General features: G+C 43.9%; 1 protein-coding gene across 3 annotated transcripts in view; it reads right to left on the bottom strand.

Moving 5' to 3' along the window:
* The window catches only part of PLPPR1 (phospholipid phosphatase related 1), a 137,094-nt gene that overhangs the window by 101,960 nt on the left and 15,647 nt on the right, over window positions 1-19,487 (bottom strand). The window contains exon 2 of one of the 3 annotated variants that reach the window (XM_054186303.1): window positions 7,551-7,632. The exons of 1 other annotated variant lie outside the window; for it this stretch is intronic. The gene's annotated coding sequence lies outside the window, so the exon portion shown is untranslated. Of the gene's footprint in view, window positions 1-4,400; window positions 4,528-7,550; window positions 7,633-19,487 lie in introns of those variants that run through there. One more of the 3 variants, XM_054186305.1, reaches the window with a different exon arrangement.

Genomic DNA, 19,487 nt, shown 5'->3' on the forward strand with positions numbered 1-19,487 from the left:
TTCATTTATAGACACGTAGTGCCTCCACCCTCCTGTCCTAGGCAGGATATAGAAGGTGCAATAAGCAAGTTTATATTAGTCAATTATTAGGATAACTTAAGAACAGAGAAGAGAAAAAGAAATTTTGACTTCTGGCAGCTCTGCTTTCAGTCAGCTCACCGTCTTAGGAACCACTGGACACAGGAATTAGACGCAGTGGAGTCCATCAATCTTTAGTAATGTTTTCTATAAAAATCAGAGCAATTGCATAAGTATGTTCACATACCTGGAAAATCGCTTTTACAGCAACATGCTGCCGCCTTCCACTTTCTTAAGCCACTTCATTTTGAAAAGTCTTATCACTGTTTCCAAGTGGAATTTCTGAACAACAAATCTATTCTTTTCTATTAGTTATGCAATTGCAATTAGAACACAAACAAAGTTTTTTTCAGGTCTGAAACAGATGCTGACATTTTGAAAAGGATGCCATTGATTGTACAGGTCATTACACAACAGATATTTCCTGAGCCTGCTGAAATCAGCTGGAAAAATAGCTATCACAACAGGACTATATTCCGTACAACAGTGGTGTTTCCTCTGTAGATAATACCTGTCAGCTGATAAGACTGTGCTTGGTCAAGGTATCAACCACATCCAGTGCAATCCTACACATAGTGCTTCCAGAAAGAACTGCTTCTGGCAGTGTGGAGCTTCCCAGAAATGCCTCTTGCTCACAATACAAGAAACTCAGCAGTAAACACGGAAATGCTGTAATTAACAATTTTATAACACAATGAATTAACCTTTTTAGATATTCTACAGCTAGAACCCACTCTTCCCTGCTTCACTACAAGGCTCAAACCTCAGATGTGGGACAACAGTAAAGGCAGGCTACTCAGAATTATGTGCAACTCCTTACCACGCCTCATCTGGGTAACACGGGACTGAACTCAAAAGATATGATCCCATATGAAAACGTGTACAACCGAGCAAATTTTGCCATTCATTCTTATGAGTGGCTGCAGGATTTTCACATCTCTAGGGAGGTTAGCAAGGATGATGTTTTGGAAATTTTAAGTTGCAGTGAATATCAAAGGGCATGAAAATACTATCTGAGTTAGCATTTTGCTTTATATTTTAATAATTTCAACAAAAAGCTGTCAGTCTGAGATCTCTATGTATTTTTGTTCTGTTTACACTCACTTTTGAATTACTCAGGGAAGTTTCCTCACATTATGGTATTTGCATACAATGTTTGTGTTACAGCACTGTTCCATATTGTTATTTCCCATCCTTTCTATACTAAAAGATTCTCTATCTCAAATCAGGATTGCCCCTCCCTCTGAACAGCACAACAGAGGTATGATGGCTCAGATACTCTAACATCCATGCACTAGATCAAGAAACAGAACTGCCAAAAGGATATACTGTATCTTGGCAAACCAGTAAACTTGTATTTTCATTCTGCATTGGAAATTGCATATCTTTTCAAGACACAATTTTCTTAAAACAGCCCATTTTCAGAAGTCCAGAAGTTCAGGATCATCTTTTCACTCACAGAGGTTTTGTTTCTCCCTTGATCGCTAGTCAGAAGTGACCAACTGTAAAATGTATCATGATAAAAGCTTATCTGATGCCAACGTATCTCATAAAATGTGTTGGATTTAATGGAACAGGGTTCTTAACAGCTCCACTGGAAGCATTTTTGTTACCACAAGCAGAGAGACAGTACGACTCAGCTTTCCTGAGAGGAGACATGTCCTTTCCACACATGAAAGAAAGACAGTGGAATCTGCTCAATATCACAGTGTTCAGATTTCCACGTTTCCTTAAAATACGAAGAAGAGGCTATTTATTTAGAAAAACAGCTCTACATTTGACACAGGAAAATGAATAATCCATCAGCTCTACATGTTTGACACTTGATGAAGAAGCTCTTGAACACATGTATTTACTGCTCACTCTTGTCACTGTAAGCCCTCTGCTTTCTGACTTTTTTGGCATTGTGTGGAAATGGTTGAGCTGGCACACTTTCTATAACACATTCAAATAAAACATAACCCAACCAGCCAACACCATAGACAAGTATCTCCAGGCTTACACCTGCTTATGCTGCTCCCCCAGCACAGCAGCCTCTGGGAGCTCCTGCCTGCCTCACGTCCTCCCCCCTCATGGAGTTGCCTGATGGGCAATGGATGGAGACCTGCTGCTGCCGAGGAAGCGAATTAACGTGGAAGGCTTTCACCTCTGCTAGTAGAGGTCAAGGCTCTCAAAATCAATCAATCACATCTTCTCAAAGGCCTGCTCTTTCCACACACTTGATACACCAGACTGGGACACTGGGAAGACTGTGTATGTTCCTGCCCCCAGCACTGCTCTAACAGACGGGTGACTGACTGCAGGCAAGATAGAATCACAGAATTGTTTTGGTTGGAAGAGGCCTTTAAGATCATTACTGTGTCCAGCCCTGGAGCCCTCAGCACAAGAGGGACGTGGATTGTTGGAGCGGGTCCACAGAAGGACCACGAAGATGATCCGAGGGTTGGAGCACCTCTCCTATGGAGACAGGCTGAGAGAGTTGGGGTTGTTCAGCCTGGAGCCTGGAGAAGAGAAGGCTCCAGGGAGACCTTAGAGCCCCTTCCAGTACCTGAAGGGGGCCTACAGGAAAGATGGGGAGGGGCTGTTTGCAAGGGCATGTAGCGACAGGACGAGGGGCAATGGTTTTAAACTAGAGCAGGGTAGGTTTAGATTGGGCATTAGGAAGAAGTTCTTTACACTGAGGGTGGTGAGACACTGGCACAGGTTGCCCAGAGAGGTGGTGGAGGCCCCATCCCTGGAGACATTCAAGGCCAGGCTTGATGGGGCTCTGAGCAACCTGATCTAGTTGAAGATGTCCCTGCTTACTACAGGGGGGTTGGACCCTTAAAGGCCCCTTCCAACCCAACACATTCTGTGATTCTATTCTATGATCATCAAGTCCAACCGTTAACCTAAAACTGCCAAGTTACCACTAACCCATGTCCCTCAGCGCCACATCTACACCTCTTTTAAATACCGCCAGGGATGGTGACTCAACCACTTCCCTGGGCAGCCTGTTCCAATGCTTGACAACCCTTTCAGTGAAGAAATTTTTCCTAATATCCAATCTAAACTCCCCTGATGCAACTTGAGGCCGTTTCCTCCTATCGCTTGTTCCTTGGGAAAAGACACCAACACCCACCTTGCTACTACATTGTTGTCCCTCAGACAAAAATAGGAGAAGAACATTACAGCAACTCAGCTACAGCTACTCAACTGCCGTAAAGCTGACTGAAGTACAGCCAAGTGGCTGTGTGTGTTTTTTGGCATACCAAAGAATATCAAACTCTTTTTCTTCACTACAGACCTCTTATAGGATAGTAAGATGCTTTTTTTTTCCCAAGCTATTTCAGTAGAAAATTCAGAGCAGTCAAGAACATTATTGCAGCACAAGGATTCTTGTGACCCATTACTGGGGTTACATTGCTAAAAAACCAAAAAAAAACAACAAAGAAAGCGAGTCCTTTGCAGCCTTGCTTGCCCTGCTTATGTGACTGCTCCTGGCGTATCTGACACACTGGTGACAACCGCCAAAGTTAAAAGGGTAAGTTGTGACAGCATGAAGAGAAACTCACACTCAAGCTGAAAAAATTTCATACCATACTGAGAAAAAAAACACAGATATGCAGCATACATTCTCCATAGTACCCACCTTTAAATTGCAGTCAGATTTTAAAATTATTTTTTAAATAAAGACTCCCTTATTTCCAAAATGCCTGAAAAAAAAAGGCCAAGCTCAACTTCGGGGTGGGGGGGGGGGGAACCCCCACACCCAAAACCCAACCAACCCCAAAGAAAACACCACTCTACACAGCTACTCCCTCTGTCTCTGGTGCAGTTAAGTCTACCACTCTACTTGGATCAGGAACTTGCCCAACTCATGGAACAGCACCATTTTCTCTATGTTTGTCCTCAGTACATAACCAGAACTCATCTTGCTCCTTGTCCAACTACTGAACCAAGGGCAAATGCCAGTGCAGGACATGTTACACTGGCACCAAGGTGTGAAATGCTAATTCCACTGTATTCCTAAATTATCGTAAATACTCATGTCTAAGCAGATAATGGCCAGATGGTGACACCCTGAGTAAAACTGGACTCCACGAGATCTCTTGATGGAACCACTTATTGAGCAAGGTATTGCTGAAAGTGACTAAGAGACATAATACCAACTCATTTGTTAAATCACTTGGGATTAATTTTTTCTCAGGTAACTTCCCCTGTATTTGAACAAAACTCAGTTCCTTCAAGCTCTGTGGAAGTTATATTGCTGTATTCTCCATCAAAGAAAGGACAATGAATCTTTGCAAAATGTGCACTAGATAAGGACACTGCCTACTCACACTAACAGTTATTGTGCAACCAGACGAAAGAGTTCAGATTAACTGTGACCAACAATTGCAGTGCTGAAGCTAGAGAACGCAGCGTCTCACAAAGTGCATCCAGATCATGCTCTATGCTGGTTCGTTTTTAAATGTCAGCAACTTTCTGCATTCTAAAAAAAAAAAAAAAAAAGCAATCCTGTAATTGGTAAAGAATGTAAAGCCCCATTCTAATTGAAAGCAAAAGCAAACCATGTTGCCCCTAAGCTATTGTATTGACCTAGTGAAACTGCTGATTTTCAGTCAATGTATTCTAGTCTGTCCTGTTTCAGATCATGGTCCTATTAAGTCACCTGTTAGTTCACTGGTGTGAGACGTGTTTTTTTTCTTTCTACACAGACCCATTAGTAATAATAGACCTCCTTTTTGTTTCCATTACAGCATTTCAAAGACAGTCTACATTGAGCTTATCATCTGCAAATGTTTTTGTACAATATAATACCATGAACTGTAGTATTATATTCAAATAACAACACATATTGAATTTCATTCGGCATGTGGGAAAATAAAATGAAAGGATGAGTTTCGAAGCATAAACAGGATAGATAGGATTCAACTTCGTCATATTGAATAATTACATCCTGGCACAGTGCCCAAAGGGTATTCATCACGAAGAGATGACAGGGTACAGCACACTGCCAAAGTCTAACTTCCTCAGACAAAGGCTAGACAACTCCGGCAAATCAGAAGTCTTACAGATTTGCCTGCTAATGCTGCATCATCGGTTCCTGGAAATTTGCTGAACTGCAATTCATCATTACAGTTCATTAGCAAGGTCCATAAATATAAAAGCTGTTAATTACACCTGCGCCATGCAAGTGTTCGTGTTGCACTGATTGCATCCTGTACATCTCCCAGCTTGCAGTGGGCGTCCCTCCAGGGCTGCTCTTCAGCCTGGTCTGAGGGCTGAAGAAGGCTGTCATCATTGTTTGCACTGTGAGGAGACACAGTATTGTTCCAGTCCTGCCGCTGCTGGGAGGCTGGGCCATCTGTGCAGCTTACGAAGAATCTACACTTAGCAGACCTCTGTCTTCTGCTGGGTTTTTGCCTTGGAAATGTGCTTTACTTCTGGCATTGTTTAAACTGCTTTATTCTGGGCATTACCAATACCCTACATTCCACCTTATTAATAAAAAATTAAAAAGCACCAGGCACCTAATCCACACATGATAAAAGAAACGGATTAAGTTCCTGGTTGGGAGAGCCGCATTGTCAGTCCTGCAGCAGATGCCATACTTGGCTGCGTTTGCTTGCCCTGCAGAGTCGCCAGAGAGGATATGAATTCAAATTTGTCATTTTCAAAACGCGAAATTTTTTTGTTTTCTCAGAACAATCATTCTGCTGCATGTTATCCTCCTGCCATAGTATCATTTATCCACCCTATCAAAGGTATTTTTCCCAACTGTCAAGAAATTCCCATGGAAGTGCCATTCACAAGATCCAGTGTACTATGCCCAAATGCATCATAAAGAATTTATAACTTGACCAGGGATATTTCATTAGAATATGCTTCCAATCAAATCAGTGGGATAAGATTCTCCATGTCTTAAAATGAAGGTAACATAACCTAAATGTTTTTGTTTGTTTTTTTTTTTCTTATTGAAGTTAAACATGAAAGACTAACTTAACCGTATACAACTATAAAAAATGCTCTTTTCTCCCCTTCTCCATTTCAGCAGCCCTGGCTCAGAATTACTCTGCTTAAACCTGAGCCCAAGAAGCGACCCCAGGGTAAAATCCCTGTGTCCCCCAGTGCAGAAGCAGGATGGAAACATCTGCAGAGTATTACCCTGGGCAGCCACTGAGGAATGTCACTGACCTGCATGAACCCACACCTGAGGACGAGACCCAACACGGTGTGAGCATGTGGACAAGTGGCTGGCAACTACATTTCCTGTGGGACAGGGCCAGCACAAAAGGAGTCTGTTTTGAGGTTGTCAGGAGTGTACTTTCCCCTTGTGGCACTCGAGGCAAGGCAGTGCCACCAAGCTGCAAGGGACACCACGCAGCTGGGGACGGAATCACGGGCTGGAGAAGTGACGAAATGGGATTCCTATGGCATAGGCGAGGACAGACCTCACATCTGTGAATGATTCATTTCTTAGCAGACCTTAGGGAGATTTCTTGTCTAAGGCCCATCCTGAGAGGGAGCAGGCAGAGGTGATCTGTTCCACAGTTGTTTCGTTTCCAAAGGGAAGATGAAAAACCATATTTCAGTCTAGTACCATAAAGCCAGCTGGCCTCTTTCTCCATCACAAGTAATTTCTCCTTTAGGGAGGCCCACAAAGTATGTAGCTTTTCCCTTGCTTCTTACTGATGCTCAAGTACCTTTTTACTGTGATTGCTCGTTCTGAAGTTTAGCAATATAAACATTCCTGAAAATTATATGGCCATCTTGGACAAAATGAGTGTCTCAAAGACAATACAGGCACAAACATGGAGGCTTAGAACTGTCAATTCATGTTACAGAAACTGCAAATACAAAAGGGTAAGACTACTGTCAATCAAAAATCCCACTCTTTCTTGGCTAATCTAGTTACTTCCCTGGAAAAATATTTAAACTACAAGTGCAACCTTATGCCAGTTGCACTGCATCTCTTTCATGATATAGAGTAAGAAGATTTTCTTTCTAAGCAAACCAAGAAGAGACACAGAAGAGGAACACAGAAGACTTTCTGAAGAACTGGAAGACAGCTGTGGATCCATTCTCTTATAAGAGAGACTTTTAAGTTCAAAAGTTTGTCCCCCTTAACTAATTCTTTATGTGACAAACCTGAACAAGAAGAAAACACTCCTCCTGTTTTAAAGCAAAACAAAAAGTCAAGATATCACGTGTCCATAACACAAAATTAAGTGGACTTTTGCATTATCTTGCTTTTCTTTTGATGGGACCTGAACTGAACAAATTACAGTCAGTTACTGTTCTGACATGAATAAGATTGACAGGTTTGGTACAGGGCTTTTTACAGGCAGCCTAAGATCAGGCAACTGTCTACACCCAGCCACAGCAAGACTGTAACTCACTCTTTCCAGGTCACAATATACCTTTCAATTACTGTACAACACCCACTAAAATCAATGACATCTTCACAAAAATAACTGGAGTTATACCTGGATCTCTTAGCACATATACCGAAGGCTGAGGCTCTGTTTGGTTCAGTTTAGAACAATCTCCAATACGTTTTAGTGTTCACTGAAAGGAAGAAAAAAAAAAGAATTTATTAAAGGTAGCTCAGATATTTTAAAATGTTTCTGGCAAGGGCAGACTGATCTTAAAACTGTTTTTATATTAATACTCTTTTATGGAAGATTTAAAAGTACTCTGTGATATTTTTTTTTCTGTTGAAGTCTGAACAAAAGCAATGCAATGGGAATACTATGCTTTACACACTGTGTATATGGACTTGTATATTTCTCAAAGCCAGAAATGTCTCTTCTGTATGGAAACAAAGCTAGAAAGAAGAAAGGCTAATACTCTAATGAAGAACACGCTGAATTACTATTAATTATTAGAATAAAAATAGTCAGTTCTCTTCCACCTTGAAAACACAATAATGCTTCCTCCTAACCTGGCATTATGCATTACTCCTTCCCAATAGGAAAAAAAAAAACACTCGCTACACGACTGAGTATCTAACTGTAATGGCAGTTGACTGTAACTGTATTTCCTCTTGTCATTCATCAATCATGCCAGTTTTGAAAGACATCTTACCATACTTCCATAGAAATTCTCAATTCCATTACAGCGTTGTTGAAAGGACTGAGATATAAACACAAAGAGACCTTTTAATGTGCTGTGCTGGTCTCCAAATATAACTACAAAATGAAAAAGGAGTTTTGACATCCCACTCTGATTTCGCCTTCTCAGACAGATGCAAAAGCTTCTCCACACGCAGTGAAGCTTCTTTTCAACACCGGAGGGGTAGGGACAGGTGCCCGACTTTGCATTTGAAGGCGAGCAAAGTCTTGAGGATAAAGAGTGACCCACTTAAAGCATGTTCCACTTTAGACTGGAGAACGCATCACCCCAGTCTGACAGCAGGGGATCGGTTTTGAAATTTGAAATTGCTTTATCTTTGTCTCAGCAAGGGTAATGAGATGAAAGGGATTAGAGACCTGAGCTGTGATTGAGACCAGAATAAGTTGCTATTTTCTAGCAGCTTAAGAAGACAGCAATGTCCTATTGCTATTCCTTTACAACATCACCATAATTCACAGCAGTTCTGCTCTTTTTTGTCTCTCGGTCAAAACGCTTCTATTATCATTGCGTTTAAAGGGGGTTTGCTGAGAGATGTGTAGCAGTCCCATTTGAACTCTCTTGATTGAAATTGTGTATTATTGTTACCAGCTATCAAGAAACTTTGCACCTCTTCCAGAAATTTACACTTTGGTGGAGGCTGTTGTCAGATTTCTGCGTATGTGTGCAAGCTGAGAGCTGGTATTTCAGCGGGTTATGTACTAGCAATACAGAATATGACAGCAGGCTTGTAGATGACCATACAGACAGGCGCCTGCTGGAAAACCCTGGTCTCGATCACACACGCCTTCTCCCTCCACCTGCGAGAGGCTGCCTGTAATTGACATTGCAAAAGGACATGCTGCAACACAGCCAAAGGGCAAATGGGAGAGACCGCAGAGCCTGCATTTAGGCATGCATCGCCGCCCCAGTCCAGATCTATTTACAGGCCTCCCGTGGGTGCCGACTAACACCATCATTACAGCCCCTGTCTGCTGCTCTCTAGCACAGATGAGGGCACGGAGCTTGCCCTCTAACCACGACACGGCCTCAATGCCAGATTTCGGGGGGGGGGAGGCAAAAACTAATTGCTCTGAGCAAGCTTGTCTTTAAAAAGTCACTGATTGCTTTGTGTCTAACCCTGCATTATAAAAAAGCAAAATCTGTATTTAAAGGCCTCTGCTGATTTCAGAGTATTTTTTTGTTAGCCCGAATCTGACAAGAACACATAGAAGCACAGTTATTTTTCTTCCAAAAAAAAAGAAAGCACAAAAAAAAAAAAAAAGAAAGAATCAGTAATACCTATACTATGAATGGGCTACACAAGGGCCACTTCCCAGATGTCAGGAGATGCTGAAGGAGATTTCACCAAGGGAGACACATCTGGTCAACATGGCCAGCCCCTTCCTGAGAGCGGCCTCGCCACCAGAATCATTTGGGAACCGCTGCCTATGATCACAAACTGTTTGGGAAAAGGGACCATATTTTGTCTCTGTAGTCCCAGCATTTGCAGAATCCTTAAGCACGTCTGAAGAATAGTTTCACATAAATGAGTAACAACAAGCCTTTAAGACCCGGGCAGCCTTTATGCACATTTTTCAGGGCAGCCCCTGGTCAGAAGTTTTGGGTTCAAAGACCAGGGCAGATGACTGCGATCAGCTACTCCAACTTCCCTCACACAGATGAGGAGAGAAGCACATCCTCTGGGTCTTGCCTCATGATTCAGCTTTTTTGCTTGGTTGAGATTATTTTTTTCTACTGCTAAAGAAAATCTGAAATCAGATTTTTATAGTAACCTACCAGACCCCCTAAGAATGAAAGAGCTATTTATTCAGAGAGATAAAGGTGCTTCCTTGTCAGAGTACTGTGGTGGGTTGACCTTGGCCAAAAGCCGAATTCCTATCCAGCCTCTCAATCACTCCCCCTCGTCAGCAGGATGGGGGGAGAATATAGGATGAGAAAGCTCATGGGTCGAGGCAAAGACAAGGAGATGGCTTACTGATTACTGTGGTGGGCAAAACGGACTTGACTTGGGGGGAAAGGGGAATTAAATTGATTTATTGTCAGGTAAAATAGACTTATGTAGTAAGAAACAAAGATAAACACACCAACACCTTCCCTACAGACACATCAGAAGATGGTGGTTTCTCTCTGCTGTTCCTTCCCATTCACACTTTCCCCCATGCTCTGGGCTCTCCACCGGCAGCAGGGCAGATCTGTTCCAGCCCCAGGATGCTGCTCAGTGCCTCCTGCCCCTCCTTGCTCTTCCCCTCCTGTCCCTTGCTCTTTTTTCCTTACTCCTCTGCTGCTTCAGCATTTTTGCCTTTTCTTCATAGAATAGTTTGGGTTGGAAGGGATCTTTGAAGGTCATCTAGTTCAAGTCGCATGCAATGAGCAGGGACATCCTCAACTAGATCATGTTGCTCAGAGCCCTGTCCAATCTGACACCGAATGTTTCCAGGGATGGGGCATCTACCACCTCTCTGGGCAACCTGGGCCAGTGTTTCATCACCCTCAGAGTAACAAATTTCTTCCTTATATCTAGTCTTCCAGTTTAAAACCATTATCCCTTGTCCTATCACTACCAGCCCTACTGAAAAGTTTGTCTCCATATTTCTTAGAAGCCCCCTTTAGGTACTGGAAGGCCGCTATAAGGTCTCCCCAGAGCCTTCCCTTCTCCAGGCTGAACAACCCCAACTCTCTCAGCCTGTCTTCACAGCAGAGGTGTTCCAGCCCTCGGATCACCTTCATGGCCCTCCTCTGGACTTGCTCCAACAGGTCCATGTCCTTCCTGTGCTGAGGACTCCAGAATTGGACGCAGTACTCCAGGTGGGGTCTCACAAGCATGGAGCAGAGGGGCAGAATCACCTCCCTCAACCTGCTGGCCACGCTTCTTTTGATGAAGCCTGGGATGCTGTTGCTTTCTGGTCTGCGAGCGCACATTGCTGGCTCATGTTGAGCTTCTCGTCCACCAGCACCCCCAAGTCCTTCTCTTCAGGGCTGCTCTCAATCCCTTCATCCCTTCTGCACATTTTGGCAACTGCACCCGTAGCTGAGAGGCTGGGCTGGTCATGGCTGGTTCCAGATGGCTCCAAGGACCCACCGCTGGGCCTAGCGCTGGCTGGAGCCCTCTGGAACCAGCCGTGACCAGCCCTGGGCATCCCCCAGCAGAGACACTGACATTGACCTCCCTTCAGCAGAGATCCTGAAACTGAGCTGAGACTGACACAGATTTATTTAGACATTACAAAGGATGTGATTGAGGGGGAGAGGGAAAGGAAAAAAATCAAGCTGACCGCTGCAAGTCTTGTTTGCAAGGATGTTAGCATCTTTTTGTCAGCAAAACATGCAGCTCCTGCTGCTCAGGTCAGATCCCCGTAGGAAGGGAGGAATCAGCAGTTCCCAACCTACTCACTCCCTGGCCTTAGATTTCGAAGGCATTGGTTCATGGCTATCGTCCCTGCCGGACTTCCAGGGAGAGGATGGCATCCCGCCACGCTGCCGCTCCAGCACCCTTCTCCCATTCCCTATCCACTGGTCCCAGGACATTTTTCCCAAAGCTGAAGATGGGACAAGGTTGATAACCTCCTTGCTCTTTTTCAGCTCCGTGAGACGGAAGAAATTGCACTACCCTGAATAAGGAGAAATGGGCAATGTGTCTTCAAGGCACAGAGATACCAGTAATGTTCTTGCCGTTGACACCAGAGACATAACTCACCGAGTTTCAGAAATATTCAACAAGAGAAAAAAGAAAAAAAAAAAGACAACTACAAAGTTAAGTGTCTGTAGTTAAAGAAGTGACATTCCCTTGGGTCACTGCACTGCTGTTGGATTTGACATAAATGATGCCGTTGAGAGCAGGCAGGTAAACAGGAGCCGCAGATTTGTGCAACAACGTACAACGGGCCAAAACAAGGGCTGCAGCCACTGAGGCAGCTGCTCTGCCTGACCTGTACCCACGGAGGCCTGCAATGCCTGGGCTGCCCTAACGAGGACTGCAGAGGAGCCTGGAAGTTTTGCTTTTGACCTCATTCATTGACTTCAAGGGAATGAGGGTCTCCTATTCAGGATTCACCGTGCAACAAGCTGCCTTCTTTACCTCCTAACAAGCACTTACTTGAAAAGCCAAGGAATGGATTAATGCTGTGGCTTTATTCACAAACGACTCTTCTGTGCTATTAAAGGCAAGATGATTTGCAATACAAGTGCATGGCGCGCCGGGACTGATCCCAACAGTGAGACTAAGACTGAACTACTGAGTTTGGGTTGACCTGAAGAACTCTTCATTCAAACCAAATCCAGTTTTCAGCCACAGCTAGGGATGATTAATATAAATAAAATGTCTCTCACTGTTAACGTTCAAAGAAAAGGCACTTAAAACTAAGAGAAGGTGATAGCAATCTCCTTGGTTTTGCTAGCTCTGCCATTTACAAAGGTCGTAACTCAAGAAATAAACCTTGTTTTGATGCACTCATGTAAGTCCAGTGGACACAGTCACAAAGTTTAAAGCTAGGATGCATTCAAGTAGCTTGTTAAAGTTAATATATCACTAGTATCTCAGAATGCCATACTCCAAACACCACAATATTTTATGCTATTACTTGACAGTGAATACCTTTTGTCAGAGGTCTTTCTTCTGACAACGCTGTGCTGGCTATTGCATTTACCAGGCAGGGATTTCAGATAGCTCTCTCTCCACACATTACTGTGATGTCTGAGTGCGTGGCTCAGCCTTCCCTTACGAACGCTTAAGAATCAGACAGTCCAATATGACTTCGACAATGCCTCCCTATTGTGACAATACTGCTCTATATAGGATTTTCCACAGCACCAGGCTTAAGGTCTTCATTCACTGATGTCTGTACAAACCCTACCATCAATTGCTAGATGGGGAAGGTTAGGGCAAGGCCAGGTGCTTCAGAAAACCTTGCCCACGAAGCTCCAGTGCAGCCTCAAGCACTGTGAGTAGCAACACACACCCCAAAGCACTTTTTGCCACTGTTCAGATGAAATAATGCCTCCAAGACTACAGGCACGCTTCTGCACACCCACATGGCTCTGAGTCTGACACAAGCAGGATTTCTAAGTAGATCAGCTCTCATCGTTTAATCTGAAAGGCCTGGCTTTAAACACACCTGATTTACAGAGTCTTTCAGACATACTAATGTTTGAGACAAGAAAGCTTTTTTGTCACCCTGTTACTATTGCACATGCAAACCAGAAACTGGATGGAGAACAAACAGAATAACCAGTGCTCCATTCTGGGGACATGGCCTTTGGCTGTAAATCAGGCTGGCCCCAAATAATTTGGGATTTGTTTATGATGAGGTCACGTCAAAGGTGATTACATACTCCCCATTGTGGAATGTAAGGACAGGCCTTTTGTGATCTGAAGAGCAAGGTGAGGACAGCAATTAGACCTCCATTGTACTCAAGCTCCAGGCACAAGCACACAAAACACAACTGTTTTCATATGTGCAAACACATTAAACTTTTTGTCTCCACAGAGCACTATGCCTCGATCCACCTAAGAAGAGTTCACCCAGGCAGGCACCCTCACAACCCACTAATGGACATTTTGATGTCCTTACCATCCCTGTCCTCCTTCCTTCATGCACAGGAGCGGGGAAAAAGCATGTCTTCTGCCACAAGACCAAAGATGATGTCCAGTCACTGCTAGTCCTGCTGTGCCACCACACGAAACCATGCTTCTCTCTAATCGCTGAATTGGCAAGCAAGGTTTCTCTCATTAACCTAGACCCCAGCTAAGGGCCCAGACAGGTCATTTACAAGCTGTTTGCCTCTTCTGCCACTGGAAATGTTAGCGGCTGCCCATCTCACGCTTACGGCTCCTTAACAGCAAGAGAAGAGAAGGCTCCGGGGAGACCTCATAGCAGCCTTCCAGTACCTAAAGGGGGCCTACAGGAAAGATGGGGAGGGACTCTTGATCAGGGGTTGGAGCAATAGGATGAGGGGTAACGGTTTTAAACTGAAAGAGGGTAGATTTAGATTAGATATTAGGAGGAAATTCTTTAGTGTGAGGGTGGTGAGGCACTGGAACAGGTTGCCCAGAGAAGCTGTGGCTGCCCCATCCCTGGAGGTGTTCAAGGCCCGGCTGGATGGGGTTTGAGCAGCCTGGTCTGGTGGGAGGTGTCTCTGCCCAGGGCAGGGGGTTGGAACTAGATGATCTTTAAGGTCCCTTCTAACCCAAACCATTCTATGATTCTGCGATTCCCTAATACAAACATCCTGAGCGCAGGAGGTGCTTGCCTCCTTTCCAGGGTTAAAGCCCTTTGTTGTCAGGCTCCCTTCCCTGTCTGCAGCAAACAAACCCTCTGAGGAGGGACAAAAGTCCATATCCTCATTAGTATTTCTTAACATAGAGCAAAAGGTTTCCCAGACATTTCAGTTGTGATTAATGCTGTGAAGACACTGCTAGGCAAAGCTTGGCTGTCCAAAAAAAGTACAAAACATTTTTCATGGATGTCACCTCCAATTCAAAGATAAATTTGCTTCAGCTATTCCTCTGTCTCTCCCTGCTCATGTGGCCCACTCTCTAGTGAATTAAAGCCTAGTAAAAATATGCTTGCTTTTCTCCTCTGTACACAGAAATCACATCCAACTTGGGAAGCCCTTGGACTGAAATGGCGGGAGGTGAAAGACTGTTATAAAGAAGTACTGTATATGTGCCATCCCAAGGCAGCGTGGTGCCCTTCCCTGGATGCCTTACTGCATTACATGGACGTAGACTGGCTAAGAACCCTGGACCACCAAAGAAAATGAGTACAGCTCCAGATGGAAACTGTTTTTCAGATGGTCAGTTTTTAAACAACAGAAAGCCTTCTAAAGAAAGCAAAACATTTATTGTCCAAAAAGCCATTACACAAAAAATAATTTTTTATATCAGAAAGGCTGACTTTGTACTTTTGAATTGTCTAGAATACTCATCAGAGTTCATTTAAAAAAAAACAAAAAACTTGCACTAAAGCATCATTCTCACTTTAGCAGCAGAGCAAGTGAGTTTTGCATATGTGGTTTCTGGAAGCAAGAAGTAGAGGGACAAGAAGGAAGAGTAAGACAGAGCAGTGGCACCAACAAAAGCAAAGTCCTCAGGAGATCAGCCAGCAGAAGCAGTTGGCTTTTATCTGCCTCTTGCTTGGGGATAGACATCTATTTGCTAGGTCAGAAGAAAATGATCAGGCAGGAAAAAATCCAACTTCCAGTGCTTTCAGTCAGTGGCACTCTGGGCTTATGACACTTTTAACCTCACCTTCTGCCACCTGGGTTGCAATTACCTTGCAATTTCTCATACCCTACACTGCTTAAGAATCTGGCTTCTTTTTCAAGCTACAGCTCCTGGATTCATGTGCTACTATTAGGAAGGTGAAATCAAGCAAGTTCTCTAACTCACCATTGCAAGGACAATGCTCAATAACAGAAACCCTACAGAATGTGAAACAGAAAGCCAAAGAAAATCCATCCACTAAAAAATGACTCTTAACTCTTTAAGTTCCCAGTGCAAAATTTAGCAGCTATAAGCTGCAAAATTCAGCAGCTAACAAGTTTACCCAGATAAAATCAATAACCACATCTTCTTTATTGTCTGTGGAGTATGAAGACTTTCTCACTTCCATGCATCCTTATGATTGCTTGCAAGTTAAGACAGTTTTAGGATCTCCTTTTGTCAGAGGCCGAATCCTATGAAGATAGCTCTCAGCTGCCATCGAAGGACTAGGACAGGCACAACGTAGCAAGGTCAGAGTTAGTAGCTGAGCCTGCACTTCTGAAGTTGTAGGACTTATTTTGATCACCACATCTATTCTTCCTTCCCCCAGACAGATACAGATTACCATTCCCTGAGAGCTCCTTTCTATTCAACCAAGAAAAGTATGAATGAGGGAATAGAGGGGCATTAGAAAGAGCAGTCTTCTGCTTAACAGGTCTCTGTACAGTATCACAGGTCTACCTGGACACAACTGGAACAGGAAATACAGCCTAGGCTACCTCTACACTATGCAAGTCATCAGAGCCTTCTCTTTTTACATGTCCCAACTTTTTTGCAACTAAGAATATAGTCTTAGAGAGTTCCTTAAATAAGGTTTTAGATAGAAAAAAAATACAAGAAGTTACAGGAAATAACAGCAGGTACAAAAGCACCCCACTATTTATATATATTTATGTTTGGTTTTGATAAATCCGTGCTATCAAGACTCAGAGCATATCCATTGAAGCCAATGGGAGTTCACCTGTGCAAGGCATCAAGAGATTAACATGACGTGTTATGGACTCTTAAAAATGTAATATATTTCATCATAAGCATAATGCAGAACACATTATGGAGGCAAAATTCAACCCTTCTGGGAACAGGAAGGGAAAAGGAAGCAATCCCAATCCAGCCAATGTAAAACAAATGTGAGCAGCAGGGCTCTGGAATGGAGGCTATAAAACCAGGCTAGACCAGGGAATAAGGCAGTTCAATGGATCTAAGGAGTCTAGTGGATGGCTAGAAGAATAAAGAGGACAACAGGACAGTGGCCCAGATACTGAATCTCAGAAATGGAATATCTACTAAAATTGAGAATAGCCCGAGCGCATACCACCACTCTCAGGCATCCACCTGAGTGAAGGAACCAGCGCATCAAAAATTTGTCCCCGGATGGCATCTGATCACCCAGTGCCCTGCGTGAGGCAGTGGTCTAATCTCAATCACCTTAAATCTGACTGCATCAAATCCTTGCTCTCCTCTCCATTTGATTTTCCTAGCTTATCTTCTTACACAGCAGAAGGCTTCATCTGATGTTAATGCTTGTATTTCACATCATTGAAAGACAAGATTTTCTTTCACCTCTTGCCAACTGGCTCTGCAAACACGCTGGTAAGTCAGCAACAAATAACACTGTTGGTTTAAACCACTCCTTTAACTGTGTGTGCTATAGAAAATGGCTGAACACGCAGCAACAGCTTTTAGAAAGACACGGTGAATTTCTGACAAGCACATTTCTAAATGATGCTCAAAGGTTAGTTATGTTCAGATACAAGTTTTTATTATTATCTATATATTTACAAGTGAGTGCCATGCTGCATACTTCTGTCTTGCTGACACACAGAAAATTCCAAAATAGCCAAATGAACAAACTCATGCAAGAAATAAGATATTTAAAGAACTGATTAAATCAAGGAGTTACTCCTTGGAGCCTGAAGAGAAAGTGGATAGTAAGTAACTTACCCTGTGCCATCAGCCTTCCTTACAAACCCTCCCATTCCCTCTCACCAAAATATTACACCTGCTTTCTTCTTCTTCACAAACCTGTTTGACTAGGTAGAGCTCTTGGATCCTCAGGGCTGTGCTCTCCACTTGTTAAACTGGCAGAGCTTCAATGAAGCCCGGGCTTTGTTCCTGATTGAGATTCGTACCTTTATCAATTAACTGGAGAAATTTCAAGTCCGCAGCAAGGAGCTAATGGCTTTCATTATGGGTGCAGCAAACCACCTGCTTTTCTACTTGCTAGCTTGCAAAGCAATGCCAGTCATGAAGCTTGACAAAAAGGAGGAAACATTTATTTCAAAGTTAAGCAAGCATAATGGATTAGACTTCAAGGGTTTGATACAGTCCAAGGTGTGCGGAATTGTAAGCCAAATGTTGGTGTCCAAAATCCAGTGGTGCCATCACTATCAAACAAGAAAGTTGGCCCAAAATGGTGTTCAGAGGACCTTCCAGGGCTGCTGTACCCTGTTGCTGACTGCTTAAATCATGATACCGCATGTGACAAAATTAATCTCTAGGTGAGTGGCTCCTGCATTCGCCATGCTCTTGGGCGAACGCCCTCTCTGCAAGTCTCTGGGGGTCTCATTCTTGACTTTGACATTTCAAAAACTGTGCAGCCTGATGGGCTCCCATTCCTGCAAATACCACCATTTCCCAGGCAGATGCATTTAGAGAAGCTCTAGGGCTGGGGCTGCTCTGAGCAGTGTCCTCAAACTAGCTGATCTTCTGCCTGGTGAGCAGGGCGAGAGACCTAGGGGCATGCTCATAGCACACTGAAGCTGCAAGGGGTGCTGAGGAAGGGTTTTGGAGACATGGCTGCTCTTTTTCCACCGCAGACTACGCACTGCATGCTGCCTTTGCTTGAGATGGCCTGTATTTAAGGCAGTGTCAGGCAGGTGAAGTTCCAACTCAGCTCTCCCACCTCCCAGATGAAGACCTCAACCGCTATCCCATGTGGATACTCAATCCAATGGCAGTGCCACATAAGAGGTCACTGGCGGACTTCAACCATGAGCTTTTCACCAGTATTATCGTCTGTCCAGGGAAATTTAATTATAGTGGCCCTAGTTCCCAAGCTCATGTGACTTTGTGTAGCACCACATTGCTCAGCGCAGAACAACCAGCTGCAGGTACCGCAGGCTGTCTCCACACCAACCGCCCCAGCAACTTCACCCCTTGCACATGTACCCGAACCAGGTTTGAGGGACCTCCTGGGATGCTACCAAAACCACCCAAGCCAGAGGGTGGACACTCTTGCATTTTGAGCCTTCTGCTCTAAGTGGCTACTTCACCTGAGCTAGCTGCTGGAAGCTGGGGTGACACAGGAGGCTTTGGACAGGGGTCACAGAGGAACAGAGCACAGTAATATCAAGGAGGAGGAAGGGAGGACAGTAAAAACCACCCCTATACTTCAGTCCTCCTCTTTACTGCATGCTGAGCTTACTCAAGCACACAGAAATTATGTAACCCAAAAACCTGAACTCTGAAAAACTGCGCTTCTAAACCCAACAATCTCTAAGCTTCTGGCTGGCTGCAGGAATATTTCCTGTGACAAGTTTTAGCGGTGATGGAGAAGGTGAGGAAGCACTGCTACTCTTTACAGAGAGAGCTGAACACCACCGAAACAGTCACCACTGGTGCCACTTTCCCTCTTTTGGGTTTAGGGAAGCAAAGGACACCCAGACTTCACTTTGCCTGACTCCTGTAGCCCACCCCACAGCGACCATGGTGAAATAGAAATGTTTCGCAGCGTGAGAGAGATCTGTTGCAGACGTTAGCTTTGCTATCACTCTAAATGAAGGACAACGCAAATAAATTTATATGGTGAAGTGAGAAGGACGGAAAAGGTTAGCTTTGATGCCTTTCCAGAGAGTTTAAGTAAAAGGGTAGAAGATATGAGCAGCAAGAGGGCTTGGGGTGAGAATGTAGTAGAGACACAACGAATCCCATGGCGCAGGCCAGTGAAATCCATTAGAGAATGCAAAGGGCTAAGTTCTGCTCTTCTTTACAAGCCCTCAAATAGATTATACAGATGCAAGTGTCAGCA

The sequence above is a fragment of the Rissa tridactyla genome, chromosome Z (genome assembly GCF_028500815.1).
Source record: "Rissa tridactyla isolate bRisTri1 chromosome Z, bRisTri1.patW.cur.20221130, whole genome shotgun sequence".
Taxonomy (NCBI): domain Eukaryota; kingdom Metazoa; phylum Chordata; class Aves; order Charadriiformes; family Laridae; genus Rissa; species Rissa tridactyla.